Source organism: Meles meles, chromosome 11, assembly GCF_922984935.1.
Source record: "Meles meles chromosome 11, mMelMel3.1 paternal haplotype, whole genome shotgun sequence".
In the NCBI taxonomy this organism is placed as follows: Eukaryota; Metazoa; Chordata; class Mammalia; order Carnivora; family Mustelidae; genus Meles; species Meles meles.
This window is the reverse complement of record NC_060076.1, coordinates 10,357,930-10,380,813: the sequence shown is the minus strand read 5'-3', so window position 1 is coordinate 10,380,813 and position 22,884 is coordinate 10,357,930.

Sequence of the window (22,884 nt, the reverse complement as noted above, 5' to 3'; positions counted from 1 at the left end):
AGAAGAAGCACATGAGAAGATGCCCAACATCATTAGTCATTAGGGAAATGCAAATCAAAACCCGCAATGGGATACCAGTGCACGCCCACTAGGATGGCTATAATCAAAAAAGAAAATAACAAGAGTTGGTGGTGATGGGAGAACCCGGAATCCTCACACACGCCCGGTGGGAAACCATTTGGCAGTTCACCAGAAAGTTAAACATAGACCCAGCAATTTGTCTCTAAAGTATATACCCAAGAGAATCAAAAGCAAATTTTCACAAAGACTTGTACATAGATATTCATAGCACCATTATTCAGCATAACCAAATAATGGAAACAACCTAAATATCCATGCTGATGAATGGATAAGCAAAATGTGGTATGTCCACACAACAGAATATTATTTAGCCGTAGAAAGAAAGGAAGCATTGATACATGCTGCAACACGGGTGAACCTTGAAAACATTGTGCTAAGTGAAAGAAACTAGGCACACAAAAAAAAAAAAAAAAAAAAAAAAAGAAAGAAGACTCAATTTCTCTGAAATCCATACTAGGCAAATCCAGAGTCAGAAACTAGATTAGCAGTTGCTAGGAAATGGAGGGAGGAGAAAATGGGGAGTGAGCGATGGGCACAAAGTCTCTTTTTGGGGTAATTAATATGTTCTGAAATTGGACTGTGGTAATGGTTACATGACATTGTGAATAAACTACTACCCACTGAACTGTACATTTTAAAATGGTGAACATTATGTTAAGTCAATTTTATTTCCATTTGTAAAAGGCTGCTGTGAGAATTGAAAATGGTCCATGGAAAGCATGTATCCCAGGCATATAGCAGCTTTTCAATGAGCAGCTATTAATGTAAATACATTCATTTCATAGCAAGTAAGTGACAGCCTCAGGAATGGTGGAATGAAGTTACATTGGTGACTTGGTGGAAAGAAGAATCTGTCACAACTGTGTGTTCAATAAATATTTGTCAAAAATTAAATCCTCTTTCATTACTTTTCTGGGTCTTTTGTGGGGAATTAGGAAACTAAGGCCTCACCTACCTGTTTCCACAGGAATCTGATGAAAAAGTCTGAGCATCTCCTTTGGTGAAAGTCAAAAGTAAGAAGATCTAAGCTCTGCTCTAGAGAAGTCCATTTCCTGATGACAGAGACTCATCTCCATAAGACCTAGACAGGATGGGGGATAGTTGGACATGTCCTGGACACCGTGGGGGTCAGCAGATAATCCAAGGATGAAGGACTTCTAGAACATTCATCAGATTCTCTCACTCTTGCACTGGGCTCAGCCCCAAGGGAATGAAAACAAGGTAGACCAGATGTACTTCCTCTCCTAGTGTTAGGGGCTGATATGTGCCACCCTAAAATTCTTAGGTTGAAGTCCCAACCCCCTGTACCTCAGAATGCGACCTTATTTGGAGACAGGGCCTTTACAGAGGTGATCGAGTTAAAATGAGGTTAGAATGAGGTCATTACTATAGCTCCTAATCCTGTATGACTGTTGTCCTTTTAAAAAGGGGAAATTTGCCGACGGACAGTCACACAGGGAGAGCTATGTGGATATGAAGGCAGAGATGGGGTGATGCTTCTCCACACCAAGGAATGCCAACGATGGGCAGCAAACCACCAGACCCACCAGGCAAGAGACCTGGAACAGCCCTCAGAAGGAACAAATCCTGCCAACACCGTGATTTCAGACTTTAGCCTCCAAAGCCGTGCAACGATATATTTCTGTTGTTTGAGCCACTCAGTTTTGGGTACTTCATGAGTTCGCATTGAGGGGAGAAGAGAAGCCCCCACGAAGACTCACAACCCACCTAGGGGCTGGGTGCGGGATGGGACCTCCAGAAGCCTGGAGGCTCAGGACAGAGCCCATGCTCGCTCGTGGAATGCGAAGGCAGAAGGGACAGACATAGGAGCGAGGGCTTGGCGTATAGAACAAACAAAACCAAACAAAAATCCCTGGGCGCCCACTGTTTTCCGGAAACAGTGATGTATCTGATTAAGTAGCAGGCAGTGAAGGAAGGGGAGAGGCCTGCAGCCCCGGAAGGTGAGGCCAGGACGCCTGTGTCTTCCCACAGCATCTGGGGGGGGGGGGGGGCGGGAGGAGCCAGGAAAGGATGTGGAAATGATCTGAGATCCCAGTTCGTCGGGGGGCTCTCCTCATCTTAACTGGATCTCTTGGGCATGGTTTTCATGCCCAGACAACTGAAGAGGTGGCATTGCCTGTCTTAGAGCCTCTAGAGGTGGCCCAGCAGAGGGCGACAGAGAGCCTCCAGGCAGCCTGGGCCTGGACCTGGAGAAGCCCAGCCCAAAGCCAGGCAAACTGCGCTCAGCTAGGACTGGGTCTCAGTACCTCCCACTGTTTGGAGGGCAGCTCCAGGTCCCCAGTACCCAGAGACGCCCTGCTTTAGCCACCCTGTCCAACATGACTGCTGCCCCCTGGAACTGCAGCCCAGTCCAGAATGCCCTCCCCAGGGCCCAGACACAGTCCCACTTTATCCCTAGCAGTGGTTTGCCTCATGCAAACCCGACAGACCAGTAAAGTCACCCCTTCTGCTCTGGATTTCGCTGTGTGATCTCAGGGGAACCACCATGCTCTGTGCCTCAGTTCCCTAATAATAGAATAACAAGCAACCTTCCCTGGGAGCATCCAATCTACTTTATATAAAGGAGCTCATGATCATTCTAGGTACCTAGGACTGTGCCAACACAGGGAAAATAGATGATCAAGAGACAGACACGCTGTCTGCCCTCCAGAAGCTACCCAAGGAGCAGGCGTCATTGCCCCACTTTATAGATGCAGTAACTGAGGCCCAGAGAGGGAAAGTCAATGATTCAAGGTCACACAGCGGCTAAGTGGCAAAGTCAAAATTCAAGCCACATGCCTCTCAGTCCCAGACCAGCCACAGCACCACTCTGCCCTTCCACAACCCCCATCAATTATGGCCCAGCTGGACCCCAAGTTCCCGTGTTCTCTAGGGCTTTGCCAGAGCAAAAGCAATGTTTCCTCCTCAAGGACTCTCATCCAGCCCAACTATTTCCCAGCTGATCATGGGCTGATCTCTTCATCTGTCTGAATCTCAGTTTCTTGAGCTGTAAAATGGGAGAACATTACAGTGTGCCCCTTACCTTGTGTGTACTGAGTAAGGACATGGCACTATAAATGTAAGCACTTCATTCATTCATTCATTCATTATTTATTAAGCCCCTCCTCAATGCCAGGCTTTGGGCCAGATCACAGCCTTAAGGGGTGCTGGTCTGGGAAACACACTGTCAGTTCCCTGCCCTACGTGCCCTAAAGGACATGTACCAGAGCACAGCCAAGAAAGTGCTCCCAATAGCTTCTCCCTGAGGCAGCAGGATGGGCACCCAGAGGACAGGAGTCAGCACCAAGACCAAGAGACCAGACTGTACCTTTCCACAGAGAGTTCAGCTGTGCACAGCCCTCTGCATCAGAGAGGGGCTTCCAAGGGCCTGGCAGGCTCCCTCCCCCAACCTGTAGGCTGCTAGGAATCCAGCGTGGGAAGGTCTTAGAAGCTTCACCCCTGTCCTCTGTCAGGATACACACACATCTGGGGGTGCCCCCCACAAGGAGACTTGGCCAATTTCCCACTGCAGAGAAAGAAGGCCATGATGCTCCTGGTTGCTAAGGCAACTGGGCCCTTGTTTTTCCTTCTTCATAAATAAGCTATAAATAGACGGGGCAAACCTGGGTGCCTTCCTTTGCATGAATTAGAGCAGCTGCTTCAGGCTCTCGGGCTCCTGGCACAGCACCCAGGTGCTGAGCCTCGCCGCCCAGCCACTGAAACACAGCTTTGGTGGGAGGGCACAGTGGGGTACATGGCCGTGTCTCAGTGTGGATTCCCACCACCTGTTCCAGACTCCCCTGGGACACTTAGCAGGTTTGGGGACAATGAGACCCACAGAGTCCCAATTGCTGTAAGCAGGGCCTGGGATGGGTGTTCAACTGCCTGTCCCCAGAAAATGAGATGGGCCCTGAGTTTAGGGCCCCCAGCTAATGGTGAGCAGGAGTGGGGCTTTTTCCTATCTAGGGTTTGTGCAGATCTCTGGGAAATCATGAGAATATCTCCCACTTCCCTAGCATGCTAGAATTTACAAATCCTTTCTCTACCTGGTTTAACCATCATGGTCGACACCCACTGAGAGCTGTCCACATGCCGGGTGCTCTGTTAAGCACTATACATTCCAGAACCCCATGAATACTCCTAACCACCCCAGTGGTGCTACTAGATTTCCACCTCTCCGGTGCGGAACTGCCAGCTGGGAGAGAGGCACGTGCCTGGCCCAAGGTCATGCTGCTGGTTAGCAAGGGAAACAGCACTTGAATCCAGTCCTGGCCTGTCCATTTGTTCTTAACCCTGGCCTCTCTTTTCAATGTTTCTGGTTCTCATAATAACCCACAAGGGCAGGAATCACAGATGGGATGCCCCAAGTGGGGAGGAACCAAAAGAGAAACTAAGATTCAGAAGGGCTAGTGACACACAGTGAGGGAGAGTCAAGGCTGAGACTTGGGTCCCCGGAGGGTGGGCTGCAAAAGTGCGATTGTTTTCATTACAGAAGATGCAGGTGGACAGGAGTACCTGGTCAGCGAGGACAGGTCTCTTAGAGGAGGTGAAGCTGACACCAGATCTTTTATGAAGGCGACAGAGAGAAGAGCTTTCCAGATAAAAGGACAGCCTGTACAAAGATGTGGAGGACGGGTAGGGCATGCCAGGTCTGTAGAAGAGCAGGTAGGTGGGTGTGGCTACGGGGCAGGGGCGGGGTGGGAGAGGAGAGGGTAGTAAGCTGGTTGGGCTCCAATTATGAGGGACTTGTAGGCTGGCTCAGAAGCCTGGGCCTGTCCGGAGGGCACTGGAGAGCCACAGAAATCTTGCAAGCAGAGAAGCAGCATGTCCTCTCTTGGGAGAACAGGCTGCCCATCTGACAAAGAGAGTTTGAGCAGAGAGTGTTGCCCAGACAAGGCATCCTGAAGGCTGCCAGATCAGAGCTGATGGATGCTTTCTCCAGTTAAGCCTTGCAGGGTCCACCTCTGAATGTGGACACTGTGTGTCTCCCAGGCACATCCCGCTCTGTGTCTTCTCCATAGTTCTAGACCTTTCCGCAGCTAGGCAAATTCTACCCCACTCATTCATGCATGCATTCATTCATTCCTTAAACTCCTGTTCTGTGTCTGGCACTGTGCTGGGCACAGGAACACAAAGACCCTGCCCTCAAGGAAAATGAATACAGAAATAAATAAGAAAGTTAAAAGACCAGAAGTTTCTGATAGGGGCAGGCAGGACCCGGGAGCACATCCTGGAGCATTAGTCAGCGGGATGATGTGATCACATCATCAACCTGGCAACTGGTCAGAGGATGATGGACAGGGAAAGACCGGAAGTAGGAAAGCAGAGAGGGAACTACAGCCATAGAGCAGGAAGGAGAGGAAGGTGGCCCGAACTTGGGTGATGGCAGTGACCACAACAAGGGAGGAGTTTCAGGAGCTAGTACAGAAGGTTGGATAGACAGGATGTGGTCAGAGGTTGGAAGTGAAGAGCAGAGCGGGGGGGCGGGGGGGCGGGGGTGAAAGGAGGTATCAATGTTCTCCAGGGCTCTGACTTGGGGGTCAGGATGGATGGTGGCAGAAAGGCCCCTGTGGGTCCCTTTGGGACATCTTGCATTGGAACTCAGGGCTGGGGAGAGGCGCTAGAGTTATTGAGAAGCTCATGCAAGTCCCAAGTGTGGATAAGATGCCATAGGAGGGTGGGCAGAAGGAGAGAGGAGTCAAGGACAAGGACATGGTCAGTAATTTATCAGGCAAGTCAAGACAAGGCAGGTGCAAAGTGGGGTGAGAAGATGCAGGCAGGGAGGCAGGTGGGGAACAGGGGAGAATAATGTCAGAGCTGCCGAGATGGAGGAGAAGTCTGGGGATGGAGGGGGAGTCCCAAGGACAGTCAAGCAAGAGGAGGACTGAAACAAGTCCATGGGACCATTCTCACCCACTGTGCTGTTGTTACTTTCCTAATAAGAATACACACTGTTAGGGGCACCTGGGTGGCTCAGTGGGTTAAAGTCTCTGCCTTCGGCTCAGGTTATGATCCCAGGGTCCTGGGATCAAGCCCCGCATCGGGCTCTCTGCTCAGCGGGGAGCCTGCTTTCCCCTCTCTCTCTGCCTACTTGTGATCTCTATCTGTCAAATAAATAAACAAAATCTTAAATAAAATGGTAAAAAAAATAAATAAAAAAAATCTTAAAAAAAAAAGAATACACACTGTTAGTAATGATGCTTTCATAGTTTGCCAGCAAGTGTATAGAGTGGTACAAGCTTTCTGAAAAGCCATTTGCCAAAATGGTTCAGAATCCTGGACAACTTAGTGCCTAGAGTTCACAATGCAGTACCGTGCGCTTCCAAATTTGTTAAGAGGATAACTCTCGTGTGTTCCTGGCACACACACACCCCGATAAGAAAAAAGGCACACAAGGAAGCTGTTGGAGGTGACAGATACATTCATTACCTTGATCGTGGTGATAGCATCTAGGTGTAGGCATCCGTATGTCCAAACTTCTCCAACAGTGAATATTAAACCTACACAATCTTTTCCTGGTGTATCAATCCTATCTCAGTAAAGCTGGGTTTTTTTTTTTTTAAGTTTAAAATCCTTGAAAATGTTCGGAACATTTAACCCCCAAGTTCCCCTCCTCAGACTTGTATCCTCAAACAAAGATTGGTGTGTAAAGATGTCCACTGTGGCAAATTAGATTATACTGAATTTTTTAATGTATTATATGTTGGATATATATTGGATTTCACAGATTAGATATTATAATGGATTCTGCATATTATAGTCTATAGCAATATGATAATGAGAATCTGGAAACTTTTTTAATGTCAACAGGGAGTGTGGTTGAATATTTTATGACAGAATATAAGAGGCATTAAGAGTGTGTTTTTCAATGCGTGTTTAATGACAGAAGAGAAGCAAGCAAAATGTATGTGGTTCCAACTTTATAATATATATGCATATTATATATGTATATGATATATATGTGTGTAACATATATGTTATATACATATGTATATAATATATGTATATGTTATATATAACATATATGTTATATACACATGTATCTAATATATGTATATATATTATATATTATATATATTATATATGTATATATGTGTGTGTATATGTTATATACATATATATATATTATATTTTAAGAGAATCATATTACCAATAGTGATAGTTCCTCCCTAGAATATCAGATCATTCTCATTTTCCTCTTGGTGCCTCCTACAGTATTTTTCAAATTCTCTACATAGACATTATTTTTTCCCAACTTCTGATTTCGAAGTTTTTCAAAGCTTCAGAAAGTTGCAAGAGTAATACAACGAACCATTCCCCTTCCCACCCTCTCTCTCTCTGCCTTGCTGTCTCTGTCTCTCTCCGTTCAATCAACTGAAAGTTACACGACTTTACACAAGGTTCCATCCCTAAATACTAGAGCACAGATCTCCTCTAAAACAAGGACATTCTCCTACATTTCACACCACCATTGTGAGGATTTAGTATTGCTATCAAATATTTAGTCCACTTCTCAAGTGTCCCCATTATGGGGGAAACCATTCTGAGGGCACTTTAGAATGTGGGACTCTTGATCTTGGGGTCATGAGTTCAAGGCCCATGCTGGGCATAGAGATTCCTTAAAAATTTTTTTTAAATTAAGAAGAAACCACTTGTGATCTCTGTCTGTCAAATAAATAAATAAAGTCTTTTTTAAAAAAACTTAAAAAAAAAAGAAGAAGAAAACCATCCATTACAATTTTTGTGATCCAGGAGCCAGTCAAGTTATCACACACTGAATTCAGTTGTCCCTCAAATATTTCAGCAGGATTCTCCTAAAAACAAGGGCATTCTCCTACAAAACCACAATACCTAGAAACACCGTATGACCCAGTAATTCCACTACTGGGTGTTCGCCCAAAGAAAATGAAAACACTAATTCGAAAAGATATACTTGCTTCTCTACGTTTACTGCAGCATTATTTACAGTAGCCAAGGTATGGAAGCAGCCCAAGTGTCCAAGAACAGATGAATGGATTAAAAAATATATAATATTATATACATACACATATTTATATATGTGTGTATATATTTATTCATTTATTCATTTATTTATCTGTCTCCAATGGCGAACTACTCATCCATAAAAAAGAATGAAATCATGGGGCACCTGGGTGGCTCAGTGGGTTAAGCCTCAGCCTTCAGCTCAGGTCATGATCTCAGGGTCCCGGGATCGAGCTCCACATTGGGCTCTCTGCTCAGCAGGGAGCCTGCTTCCCCCTCTCTCTCTCTGCCTGCTTCTCTGCCTACTTGTGTCTCTGTCTGTCAAATAAATAAATAAAATCTTAAAAAAAAAGAATGAAATCTTGCCATTTATGACAACATGGATTGACCTAAAGGGCATTATGCTAAGTGAAATAAGTCAGATGAGAAAGACAAATAGCATACGATTTCACTTTTATGTGAAATCTAAAAAACAAACTAAACACAGACCAAAAACAGACTCTTAAATACAGAGAATAAGGGGCACCTGGGTGGCTCAGTGGGTTAAACCCTCTGCCTTCGGCTCAGGTCATGATCTCAGGGTCTTGGGACCGAGCCCCGCATCGGGCTCTCTGCTCAGTGGGGAGCCTGCTTCCCCACACACCCCACCACCACCATCTGCCTCTCTGCCTACTTGTGACTTCTCTCTCTGTTAAATACATAAATAAAATCTTAAAAAAAAAAATACAGAGAACAAAATGGTGGTTGCCAGAGGGGAGAGGCGTGGGGGGGATAGGTTACACAGGTGATGGGGATTAAGAAATACAAACTTGCAGATATAAGTAAGTTACAGCAATGAAAAGTCCAGCATAGAGAACGGCATCAGTAGTATTGTAACAATATTGTATGGTGACAGTGCTACAGTTACCTTGGTAGTCACTGAGTAACGTGTAGAACTGTCCGGTCAATAGGTGTACAGGTAGTCACTGAGCAACGTATAGAACTGTCTGGTCAATAGGTGTACACCTGAAACTAATATTTGAAACTAAGGACATTGTATGCCAACCACAAAAAAAAGATAAACGAGTTCCAAGGATGTAATATACAGCATGGTGATTACAGTTAGCAGTACTGTATTCTATATGTGAAAGCTGCTTAGAGAGTAAATCTTAAAAAGTCTCATCACAAGATAAAAAAAGATTTGTAACTACATAAGGAGATGGACGTTAATGAACTGTTAATAATCATTTCTCAATATATGCATATATCAAAGCATTATGTTAGACCTTAGACTTGGACAATGTTATATGTCAATTACATCTCGATAAACCTGGAAGGAAAAAAACACATCCTTGAGAATATTAGACGTATCGTTATATGCTCAAGTTAGATTTTTATTGTATGCAATTCCTCCCCAAGTGGAAGTCACGTTGTAGTTGAAGGAGCAAGAAATTAAGTTTAGAGACCAGTGGATTCGTCTCAACCCCCACAACAGAGCAGGTGGCTTTGGAGAGCTGGGGACGCCAGTCTCATCGGGGACTGGGGATCAGCTGAGAGCCTGCAGATCTAGCTGTGATCTTGCTACCAGGTCAGGGCTCCCTTGGGACTGAGAGCATGTCCTCTTTTCCTTCTATTTCAGCACCCAGAACAGCACTAGGCACCCTGTCCAGGGGTAGTAAATACTTGATGAGTTGAAAGCGAAGCATTCTAGTTATTCTCTGGGGAAATGTACATATGCAGACATTTTTGGAAAGTGTGAGAAGCATTCTGACTACGGGCACATGTTAACTATGAGAGATGACGGGTCTGTTAATTTTCTTAATGTACGTAATCATTCTGTCGTGCATATAATGAAACTGAATGCTGTAGATATACTCAATTATACTTGTCAATTATTCCCCAATAAGGTTGAGGAGGAAGAAAAAACAAAACCATAATATCGCTGTCACATTCAGACGATTTAATAAGGTCGCGATACAATTTTCTAATATTTAGTCCACACACTCGAATTTCCCCAATTATCACCTTTATGGTTTTTATGACTTGGATCTGATCCCCATTGAATTGGTCCTTGTCACTCTTTAGCCTCCTTCAGTCTGGAACAGTCTCTCATGAAGAGGCTAGGTCTGTCGTTCGGAAGGATACTCTTCAGCGTAGACTTGTCTGATCATTCTGGAAGCTTTTCTGGCAGAAGTTCCTCATAAGCAATGTGTCCTTTCTTAGGGTCCCAGACATACAGGCTTGTCCTGAGGTTAGTGGTCTTAAGTTCAACCATTTGGGTAAAGGGGTGTCTGTCAGATTTCTCCATTTGTCAAACGATTATTTTCCCTACATAATTAAAATGTCACTTTGTGGGTCATTCTTCCAGACTGAGGGCATGGCCTATTCCCAGTGATGCTGACACCTGCTGAGGATTTTTGCCCCAATCCCTTATTACAGTGTCCACTGTGAGATGCCACTTTCTGTTTCCATCACTTACTAGTTGACCCTCTTCCTTCTTTGTTTTTTTCTTAAGATTTATTTATTCATTTTAGAAAAAGAGAGAGAGCACGGGGAGGGGCAGAGAGAGAGAGAATCCGAAGCAGACTCCCCACTGAGTCCAGAGCCCAACTTGGGGTTCCATCTCAGGACCCTGAGATCATGAACCTGAGCCAAAACCGAGAGTCGGCTGCTCGACCGACCTAAGCCACCCAGGTGCCCCCCAAACTGACGCGCTTCTGTTAGGAATCTTTTTTCCTTATCCTGGATTGTCTGAGTTTTTAAAATTCTTCTTTCTTTTCCAACTTCAAGGACTTTTTAAATTCTCTGGGTCATAATCCATTCATGTTATTCATCATTTTGATCTTCCATTGCCCCCAGTCTGGCCATTGGAAGGAGCCCCTTCCAACCAGCTCCCCACAAGTTCGAGTCCCTCCCTGTTTCCCGGCACAGTGGGTTATGTCCGCGGAGTTCTCGCTCCATGCATCCAGCCTTGTGGGCCCAGAAACAGCCACTCGCATCTGGACCCTTGCGGGCCTTGAAGGAACACAGCGGACAGCAAGTGCAGCAACAGGGGGCGGGTGAGCCCCTGAAGTTCCCTCCCCAGAAGGACCACGAGCCGGTGCTTTATTTCCTCACAGAGGAAAAGGCGGGAAGAACGCTCTGATGTTAGGGAGGACAAACATATGTGTGCCTGCAGGATGTGTGTGTGGGCGTCCACGTGTGTGTGTGCACGCCCGTGTGTGCACACGTCCCCAGGTTCTCCCCAGCCCTCTCCATCCCCCTCTTCTTTATCTTACTTTTTTCATGTTGAAGTGCGGTGTGCATCCAGTAAAAGAAACAGCTTTAAAGGATACAGCTGGGTGGTTTTTGATAAATGTGGGCACCAGCACCCCAACAGGACTATGAACATTTCCACCACCCTCAGAAAGCTCCCTCATGCCACTTCCAGTCAGTCCCTTGGAGAGGCCACCACTTTCAGAAACCCGAACATTCTAGAACTTCCACAAACGGGGTTGTGCAGTGAGTGCAACTCCTTTCCTTCACATGCCAAATAAAATGGTGGTAGAAAGTCTGGCAGTCCCACCTTTACACCCCCAAATATTTCTGAGGCTTTCCTGGGGAGAGAGAAAGAAGCAGCACCCCGCTTGCTCCGAATCCCCGCTCCCAGGCTGGTGGCCAGGGAAGGGGTCCCAGGCCAGGCTCATTTCACCACCCAGAAAAAGTCATCTTCGGTGGCCCAGAAAAAATGGCCTTGAAATCCCGTCTTCCCAGCCTTGAGGCTTGGACACTCGAATGGCCCCCCAAGCCCCTGACTGGGGGAGACGCCCTGGGGGACTGTGGTCCTATCCATCTACCAGCAGGAGCAGTGAGCGGCACCAGTGGCCGGCCGGCCTCCCGCATCTCTCCTGTCAATCTGCCCGCTGCCCTGGGTTGTTTACTGGAAGCCGGCCTCCCTGCGAGGGTTCAAAGCGCTGGCCCTGGGCACGTCTGCGGCAGGAAGCAGGCCGGGCGGTAATTGGCGGTGCAGCTGTGCTGAGCGGCCAGCCCTGACCCACTATCCTCCTCCAGCGGTCGCCTTTGAGGGGCTCCATGCTGACCTTCCAGGCCTGCAGGGACTTCCTGCTGAATGCCAAGCCGGCACCAGCAACAAATTACTCATTCCCTGAGAAATCTATTAAAAGGTGACAGCAGTTTGGGGGCCGGGTGGCAGGGGAGCCCCCAGCTCCAGAAACCTAACATCTTCTGTTCCCAACGGCCACTAGCTGACTCTTGCTGAACTAACTGAGCTAGAACTCTAAATTTGGGGGCCCAGGGAAAATGACTCAGGGACGATGAGAGGCTGCCATCCTGGAGACCCATCTATGGCTTCCTGAAGACGGAGGAGGCAGCCTCTGAGTCCCCTGGACCCCATTTCCAATCTGCTACTTCCACTCTGTGTGACCTTGGGCCAGCCACTTGGCTTCTCTGGGTCTCCCATGCCCACAAAGGACATAAGAAGCCCAGCCCGCAGATCGGCAAAAGCGAGTGACTGCCAAGTGCATAACAGATGCTCTGTGGGCGTTGCTGGATCAGAAGCAGACTATGTTCATTGCAGTCTCCAGCCGAGAGAGGCATGAGCACGGTGACCTGCGTGTGTATGCTCATGTCCCAAGGAGGACAGTGGCCAAGCCTCAAGATCGAGGGGAGGAGAGCTGCTGCTGGAGGGCCTGGGGTTGGGGCAGGGCCCAGCAGCCTCTGATTTTCTCTGGGGAGGGGTTCTTACCCTCTCCAGCGCGGCTCTGGCTGGGTACTGAGCCCCTGGGTGGATCAGTGAAACTGACGAAGGAATGTGGTAGGCTTAGCAACAGCCCCCAAAGTTGCCACCTGTGAAGGGGTCACCTTACCTGGTACAAGGAACTTTGCTGATGTGATAAAGTTAAGGATCTGGAAATGAGAGGATTATCCTGATTATCCAGGTGGGTCCAGTGTAATCACCAGGCCCTTCTAAGAGGGAGGCAGGAGACTGGGAGTTGAGGCCTAAAGGGGGAGGAAAGGGAGAGGTATTTCTAGTAGGCCTGGTGCCATCCAGGCCTGGGCCTCCGAGTCCTAGAACTCGGTCCTCTGGACCTGGCTGGGCAAACACCAATGTACTATCTTCATATGTGTTGAGGTGTTGCTGCACCCACCTGACCTTGTGACTTGGGGGATCGCAAATACCAGCTCATGACTTGTAGCTCAATCCCATAGTTACTGGATGTCCCACGGTCAGGTGCTGGGGCTCCACTTGGGTCCAGCAGGTCACAGGAGCTCATTCTCTGCTACAGAGGTTGTGGACTTGCTTGTAAGCCCTAGTTAAAATAAATATATTTTTTTAAGATTTTATTTATTTATTTGACAGACAGAGATCACAAGTAGGCAGAGAGGCAGGCAGAGAGAGAGAGGAAGAGAAGCAGGCCTCCTGCTGAGCAGAGAGCCCGATGCGGGGCTCGATCCCAGGACCCTGGGATCATGACCTGAGCCGAAAGCAGAGGCTTTAACCACTGAGCCACCCAGGCGCCCCTAAATATTTTTTTTAAGTTTTTTCTTCATTTATCCGAGTGAGAGAGTGCACGCACACGAGTGGGCCAGAGGAGCAGAGGGAGAGAGATAAGCAGGCCTTCCACTGAGCAGGGAGCCCAACTCGGGACCCAGACCTAGGACCCTGGGATCACATCTGAGCTGAAGGCAGACACTTAACCAGCTGAGCCACTCAGGCATCCCAAAAGAAGTAATTTTTGCTTAACAGATACATTTGATTCATTTGGCAAATTGCCCATTTCTTTAGTGATGGAATCATTTGTTAATTGGTTTGTGGGAACCTGGATTTGGAGAATTGGGTCTTAGCAAAACTGATCAGTGCGGACTTCAGAGACAACTGGATTCAGTAGACAAAGAGGGCCTCAAGAACTCTTTCCTGGGTGCCTGAGGAGCTCAGTCGTTACGCCTGCCTTCGGCTCAGTTCATGATCCCAGGGTCCTGAGATGGGCCCGCATCAGGCTACCTGCTCAGCTGGAGGTCTGCTTCTCTTTTTTATTTTTAAGATTTTATTTATTTATTTGACAGAGAGAGAGAGACTGCAAAAGAGGGAGCACAAGCAGGGGGAGTGGAAGAGGGAGAAGCAGGCTTCCCGCCAACAGGGAGTCAGATGGAGGGTTCGATCCTGGGATCACGACCTGAGCTGAAGGCAGACGCTTACGACTGAGCCCACTCAGGCGTCCTGGAGGCCTGCTTCTGCCCTCTCCTGCTCCCCCGCTTGTGTTCTCTCTCTCGCTGTGTCTCTCTTTGTCAGATAATAAATAAATAAATAAAATCTTTAAGAAAGAAAAAGAACTCTTTCCTGCTCTTGGTTTTGCTCTCTTCTTGCTTGGCTTTGCTTTCACTTGACTTTTCCCTAAAGTGTGGAATAGAGATGAAACACGGTTCTCCCGGGCTGGCTGCCCCACTTGGAAGAGCATGACTGTCCCAGCAGTTCTCATAGAAGACTCAGGGACCCACCTCACTCACGTGTCCATTCTACAGTGAATCTCCTTGGCCAGGGATGTGCAGTAACACCGTGACTAGATGAACCCCCGTTATTTGTCCCCCTATGGGAGGCAGAATTCTAAAGATCCCCTCCCACCTGATTTCTACTGTTGGTTATTCAACTAAGCACTAGCCTAGGTACTACTTGATACATGCAGTAATTTTATATGTCAGCTTTCTCCCAGATGTTGGGTAAAACAGTATTTGGGATTTTTTTATAAAGGTGTTTGGGATGAGAATCACATTTAAAGCAGTGGACTTTGGGGGTGCCAGGGTGGCTCAGTCATTAAGCATCTGCCTTCAGTTCAGGTCATAATCCCAGGGTCCTGGGATCGAGCCCTGCAGGGAGCCTGCATGCATCTCCCTCTCCCTCTGCTCTTCCCCCTGCTTGTGTTCCCTCTCTCCATGACTTTCTGTCAAATAAATAAGTAAATAAATCTTTAAAAAAAAAAAAAAGGCAGTGGACTTTGAATAAAGCAGATTTCCCTCTGCAATGTGGGTGGGCCTCGTCAAATCAGGTGAAGGGCTTAATGGAACACAAGACTGACCTCCTCAAAGCAAGAAGGAATTCTGCCTGCAGACTTCCTTTGGACTTGAATTAAGACTTCCCTGGGTCTCCAGCCTGCCAGCCTGCCCAGCAGATCTTGGGACTTACCAAGCCTCTATAATCTTCTACAAGGCAATTCTTTAAAAAAAAAAAAAAAAGGTCCTTTTGTTTCTGTCTTTCCCTCCATATTATACATATACATAACTCTAGTTGGTTCTGTTACCCTGATATATGGACTTTACAGATGTAATTAAGGTCATTAATCAGCTGACCTTAAAATAAGGTCACACTGGATTATCCAGGTGGCCTGGTGTAACCAAAGGAGCCCTGAAAGGCGGAATGGGAAAGCAGAAACAGCAGAAAAGAGATGGGACCAAAGAGGAAGGTGCAAGAGGAGGACAAAGAAAGGGAAATTGGCAAGACATGAAGCAAAGCCCTGCTTTGCTGGAGGGGCCACGTGAGAAGCATAAGGACTGTGGCCAGCCACTAGGACAAAGCCCAGCCACTATTGACAGCCACCAAGGAAATGGGGACCTCAGTGCCATAACCAAAGAAACAGAATCTGGCCAACACCCTGAATAGGCTTGCAAGCGACTGACCCACAGAACGTCCAGAAAAACGTGCAGCCCAGCCAACAGCTTGACTTTGGCTTTGGGAGACCCAGAGCAGAGGAGCCCTTTGAGCCAACCTTGACCTTTGACCCCCAGAACTGTGAGATCACGGATCCATCCTGTTGTGATCTGCCATGTTGGTATAATTCGCTTGGCAGCAATAGAAAACAAATACCACACATGGAGAATGGAGCGGGTCAGCCCCTCCCAACACCACAGGGGCTAACCATGGAAGGGGGCTCCCCCCAAATCAGGTGCTGTTCCCAGAAGGAGCGGGAAAGGGGCCTGGACCTGAAAAAACATTCACTGCTGGCTGGCCCCCTGGAACTGTCAGTGTCAGGGTCTGACCCGCGCTGGGACAACCAGGTGGCAGGGGCCATGTCTGCTCCTGGCACTTCTCTAGCTCCGCCCCACCCTTCTCTCCAGTTTCCAGATTCTTCAATGTTCCCCCCATTACTCAGGCATCCAGAAAACTCACCCGAGCCTGACCGGTTCCCCGCGTCAGACAGGAGGTGGTTTCCAGTAAACCCTCAGTGATGGGGGTGGTGGTGGTGGTGAATCGCTGGAGGGGGACAGGAGCAAGTCCCAGGAGGAACAGCAGGTCCCCAGGCGCCTGGCAGAGTGTCGCCGTTCATCTTTGTCACAGCTCCACCTGGTGGGCAATAGGATCCCCATTTCTCAGAAGAAAAACATCAAGGCTCCAGAAAGGTAAATCCTTCCCCAAGGTGAGCATACTCTTCTGGTTACAAGACACAGAAACTCCTCGGTTCAACCTGACTTGAGAAAAAAAGGACAGCAGATGCTGATGCAGGCAGCTGGGAAGGCTGAGGGTAGCGCTGGCGTCGGGGGTCAGTGAGGTCCTCATCCCCCTCTGCCTCTCTGCCTCTCGCTATCTTTCTCTCCCTTCCGCTCTATGTGCTTGTTCCTTTCTGTCTCCTAAGTGCCCTCCTCTTGGCTTGGTTTTATTTCCTCCCATTGCAGACAGATAGGACAGGAAACGTAGCCTGTGGCAGAGATGAAAGCCTGGTTTTATTTGGAGGGTGAAATGCTCAGGTGATAAAAACCATTTCTCCCTTGTGACCAGCGATATGTAAATAGAAGGATTCTATGGTCCTTTGGGGAAAGTTGCCTCAGGGAAGGCAAGCTGACTCAACTGGAAGGAGCACCTCTCTTGCCCTTCCCCACTTTCCTCTCCTTGTTGCCTAAAACATGGGTGAAATGGCTGGAGCTCTGGTAACCATTTTGGGCCATGACATGAGGCCGGACGTCCATGCCAGCAATATGAGCTCTGGACTGACCACCACCAGACTTCTTTCCCATGATAAACAAACTCTTGAGGGTTTAAACTGCTTTATTTAGAAATTTTGTTAGATGCAGCTAAACTTAACTCCATGATACCTGGCCACAAGCAAGTTCTGATTTCACACTGTTCCTACTCAGAAACCCCAGAATCAGGAGGACCCTTGCTCTCGTCACTGCACAGGACATCTAGGGCAGAGCTCTGAATGGCACGGCTGGTGCACATACACAATGACCGGAGAAATGGCCATGCCATGGCCCAAACCCGCTGTCAGTGTGTTTTGTGTGGCTTGTTGCTTGCTTCTGAGGAGAGGCAGCCAGAGTGGGGTCACATGAACAATGGGGGAGGGAGATTCCCCCGAAGTCGTGGGAAGTGATGGGCACCCACTACAGCTAAGTATGCAGGGAGCCCCAGTTTACATGACCCCAGTTTACATGGGTACTCTCCACCCTACTCCGTAGTAGTTCAGTCGTTAAGACAGCTTCCCCATCCGGTGGAGATCATGAAGGAACCCACTGGGGCTGGTGAACCTCTTGCAGTGAGTCCACCTGGAGTCCACTGTGAGTGGGGTCGGGAGGACAAAGGTGTGGAGAGCTCCAAGGTCAACCCCAGGGATCATGTCTCAAGCTAGCCCTGCCAGTTACTCACGGAAGGTGAATGTGAACATTGGAGTCAGACAGAGTTGAGGTCAAAGCTCCCTCCAGCTGCGTGGCCTTGGGTGAGTTGCTTTACCTCTCTGAACCACCATATCAATTCCCTCAGATCTACCTGGCGGCTTATCGTCGCTCCCTCCCTGCCAAACCCACACACACCTAGGATCCCATCTTCTGCCTCTCACCCCATCTACCCATCCTCCAAAAGGCCTACCTCAGCAATACCCACGCTCCACACCCCATTATCTGCACAGACCCTCCCCCCCACACACACACCGAGCCCCCAGCCAAGACTGAGCTGACATACTCTCCTGGATGCTAGCACATTCCAATGAGAGTCTAAGAAACAATGAACATTTTCAGATATTCTGAATTACCAAACACGCAAAAACAGACCACCTCTATCCCACCCAGAGCCCCATCCCTGCACAAATGACTCCCCCCAGCCATGGCCATGAGGGTCACAGATCAACAGCCCCTGGAATCCTACCCCAGAGCACGGAGGCAGCAGGACAAAGGTTCCTTGTCGTGGTGGAACCCAGGGACCCTCCGCTCCTAACCTAAACTAACCTAATGTAACCACACACGCTGAACAAAAATGTCCTCCTGGGGAGGCAGGCCTTAAAGACCGAGGGAAAAGGTAAACCTTAATTTTAAAATTACTTCTATTATTAGCCTCATTTTATTTTTTTTAGTTAATTTACTGTTTATCTGATATGCATTACCATTCAAAATTTAGAGAAATGAATACACTAAAAATGTAAGTCTCTACTAATTGTAGTGGAAGTACAACGCCTCTTGTGCTCATCTCTTGATTCAAAAAAAAAACAACAGAGGAGGATAAAAAGAGACAAAAATGCAATTCTTCACTTTGTCACCGGGAAGCAGCTGTTTCTGGGTGGCTATGTTACTGGCCTGTCCCCACCGCCCACGAGCCACGTCTCATCATGCTGACAACCGTCCACACAGATGCCACTTGAGGGCAGGGATTTGCATCTGCCCCAAGCAGCCGGCACAGGGCCTGGTGGAGAGGAGAAGCTCAGTGTGTTTGTTGGAAACAAGGGAAGAAGAGTGGGATAGAAGAGGAAGGAAGGCAGGCGGGGAGACACCCCAGTTCCTTGTTAAAACAAGAGGATGAACAAAAAAATCCTGCGGGGATCCACAGAGAACAAGTCAAGTCTGCCTGGGGTGGGGGGAGGAAGAAGCCAATGATACTGAGCTGAGTCTTGAGGAATGCCTAGGAACTCTCTAGAACTTGTGGACATCCACCAGGCAAAGAAACAGGAAAGGCAGTTCAGGTGGAAGGCGTGGTGTGCAAAGGCATGAAGGTGGGAGAGAACACAAGTCTGGGCCTTCATGAAAAGCCTGGCACAGTCCCAGAGGGGGCGCTGGAGAAGAGAGAGGGAACAGGAGAGGAGACAGGACATCAGAGAGGAACTTCTGAGCAGGGCCGCGTTGTGACCTCCCCCACTTGATTTCAGGGAACACCTACTAGATGCTCTCGGAGCTTTGGCTGAATTAACCACATGGGCAATTTTTGAACCAGATTAGGAGGAGGGGACCCCAAGTCCAACCACAGGCGGGACAGAAGCCGCGGACCCCATTCCCAGCCTGGGCCCCCAAGCAGCTGCTCCTTCCTCCCATTTACTCCAGTCTGGATGTTTTTCTCCGTGCTTGATGAAGTTAAAATAAGCCCTCTCTGGGGGGAATCGCAGGCGTTCAAATTGGATTGGCACGCAGACGTCGAGCAGTTGGTGGCAGGAGCCAGGGGACCTGGAGAGCAGGTTTTCGCTGGAGGGGACATGAGCTTTATTTCCCTCTTGGTTGCTGACAAGGAAGCAGCTGTCCTTCCCTGATTATTTTTACCTCGAGTCACAGCCGCTGACGCTGAGCCTCCCCAGTGCCCGCCCGCCTGCCAGGACCAGGTGAAGAGCCCAGCGCCCTGGCCCAGCTCTGCCATGAGCCTCGAGCTCCACCTACCGCCACCTTCACACAGGACCAGAAGACAGCCCTCGGTCTCAGGTCCACTCCAAGGTGGGGGTCCCTGCCCGGAGGACAGAGAGCCAGAACAGTCTTGAAGAATATCTGGAACATAAATTAATTATTTAATTAACGAATGAAAAAGAAAAATATTCATGATCAATTCTCCCTAACACAACAGCTCCTTCACTGTTTTTGCATTAGTTCAGACTTTTAGTTTGATAAGTCTAAATCCAAATATCACTTTGCTGTTCACTAAATGCTTCCACATCTGCCATGTCATTCTAACCTTGAAAAGCCCAACAGGTGGATGTCATTAGCTCCATTTTTTTGCTGAGGAAATGGAGGCTCAGAGGTCAAGAGGCTTGACCTGAAATCACAGATATACAAACAGAATGGGAGAAATGGGATTTGAATCCCTGTTTGTCTACCTCCAAATCTCGTATGCCATCCAGTGTATTTTCATGTCTTTGTCCATGTACCAGTTGAGAATGGTCCCAGCTGCAACTAACAACAGTGCTTTAAATTAATGGGGTTATTTTCCTTATATAACAAAAGACTGGCAGTAGGTGGTCTCTAAGTTGGAAGGCTGCACAATGATGTTATGGACCCATGGTATGTCAATCTTGCTGTTCCTATCATTCTTAATAGATTGCCTTTTGACATGACATGTTGTAGCCTCATGGTCACAATATGGCTGCCACAGCTCCAGGCACCTCACCTGCATTCAAGACAGAAGAGATTTTTTTTAAAAAAGAAGAGATTAGGAGGAGAGGATGGTGAAAACAGTAACAATCCCTGTTATCAGAAAAGCAAAATATTTCTCTGAGTTCCGCCAGAAGACTTTGGTTTACATCTTAGTGGTAACATGATGACCCACAGCTGCAAGGAAGTCTGAGAACAGAGAAGAAGGATACAAATGCTATGTCAGTCACCAACAATATCGGCCAGTCTACACAGAGTTATACTTAGTTTTAATTATATGATAGCTTTTTTTTTTTGCTTCCTACTTTTCTTACTTCCTACTTTTTTCTTTCTTTTTTTAAAAATTGAGGTATAATTAACATACAACATACTAGTTTCAGGTGTACAGATAGTGATTAAATATTTGTCTAGATTGCAAAATGATCTCCACCATAAGTCTAGTTAACATTCATCGCACCGTACATACAAGAATTTCTTTTCTTATGCTGAGAACTTTTCAGATCTATTCCCTCAGCAACTTTCAAATACACTCTCAATATTATTAGAGCCTCCATGCTGTACTTTACATCCCCATGACCTACTTACTTATTTGTTGATTTATTTATTTTTAAGATTTTTTAAAAATTTAATGACAGGGAGAAAGAGTACAAGCAGGGGTAGTGACAGGCAGAGGGAGAGGAAGAAGCAGGCTCTCTGCTGAGCAGAGAGCCTGATGTGGGGCTTGATCCCAGGACCCTGAGATCATCACCTGAGCTGAAGGCAGATGCTTAACCAACTCAGCCACCCAAGCACTCTGGAGAGAAAATCTTAAGCAGACTCTCCACTGAGCACAGAGTCTGACAGTGGGCTTGATCCCAAGATCCTGAGATCAAGACCTGAGCTGAAACCAAGAGATAGACAACTAACTGTGCCATGTAGGCACCCCTTTGATGCTCTTAATATAGTACTCTGTTGGTTTCCAAAAGGATTGTGCCATTCTGCCTGGTGTAACAGTACTTGGATATATCGATTTCACCACAACCGTGCCAGCACAGAGTTTTTCCATTTTAGAATGATACCTTAAAGTTGCTTTTTTGTTTTCACTCCTTTGATTAAAATTGAGGAGGAACATTTTTTTCCCCATATATTTTTCTCTTTGTTTTTCTTCTTTGGTAAAGTATTTGTTCATTTCTTTATCCAGTAATCTTTGAGAGTGAGAGAATCATTTTTATGGAAATGGCCGTATCAATACTATTGACACTGGTATCAACTCTGGGAATATTACAACTCAACTTCTTCATTTGATCTTACAAATTCCTGGGAGGAAGGCCAAGTGGGGAACAGGATCCAAGTGACAGAGCAGGGGACTTGGGGTCAAGAAGCCCGTGCAGCTACACATCTTCTGTCTGGCGCTTTTTCTTGCACACTATGGTTATTTTTTAAAATAAAAGTTTACTGGGATATAATTCACATTCCATGCAACTCTAAAGTATACAACTTGGGCACCTGGGTGGCTCAGTGTGTTACCCTCTGCCTTCAGCTCAGGTCATGACCCTGGGGTCCTGGGATCAAGCCCTGCATCAGGCTCTCTGCTCAGCAGGGAGCATGCTCCCCCCCCACCCACCTACTTGTGATCTCTGTCAAATAAATAAGTAAAATCTTCTTTAAAAAAAAAAGTTTTAAAAAAATAAAGTATACAACTTAATGGTTTTTAGGACATTCACACAATGGGGCAACCATGACCACAATCAATTTTAGAACACTTCATTGCCCGCCCCAAAAGAAACTCTGAACCCGCTAGCATTCACTGTCATGTCAGATCGAGGTAAAAGTTATTTTAAGCTTGGAGAGAAGTGATGGGGGGGAGGCTGCTTGGGGGAAGTGAAGGCTTAGGCTGTGCCATGGATTGCTATGTGACCACAGGTCACTTTCCCTCTCTGGTTCTTGGTTTTCCCTAATACAAATAGACATTTATTGAGCACCTGCTGTGTGCCAGGTTCCACACCAGGCATGTCGCAGATATGCAGCACAACCATTCTCTCTAAACTGGGGTAAGAAGCCCCCAAGAGAGGAACCAAGACCAAGAGTGGAGATGTGGTCATTTGGGTCCCTATTCTTGTTGGTCACAGAAAGGGGCCCAGAATGGAGCATGGGGCTGGCCTTGACTCCCAGCTCAAGGCCTCTGCATCAGCTGCCTCTGGCTTCTGGAGCTGCCCTAGTGACAGGTAAGGACATGTGGGGACATGTGGGGACAGGACTAGGAAGAGCTGAGAATGGCTGGAAACAGCTTGGCAAGAAGTAGTTGTTGCTTCACTCTCCTGGGGCCATAATCACTGTAGGTGATTATGGCCTGTGGGCAGCAGGTGTGGGGGTCCACTAAGCAGAATCCTTTCCCCTCACCCCCCATACCAATCCCCCAGGCACACACGCCCCAATCTTAGAGTCACAAGGTATCTGTCTGGGTATGCCTAGATCCGTTAGATCATTCCTTCTGTCCTTCAGCAAACACAAGTACTCACTCTGTCAGGCCCTGGACCTGGCACT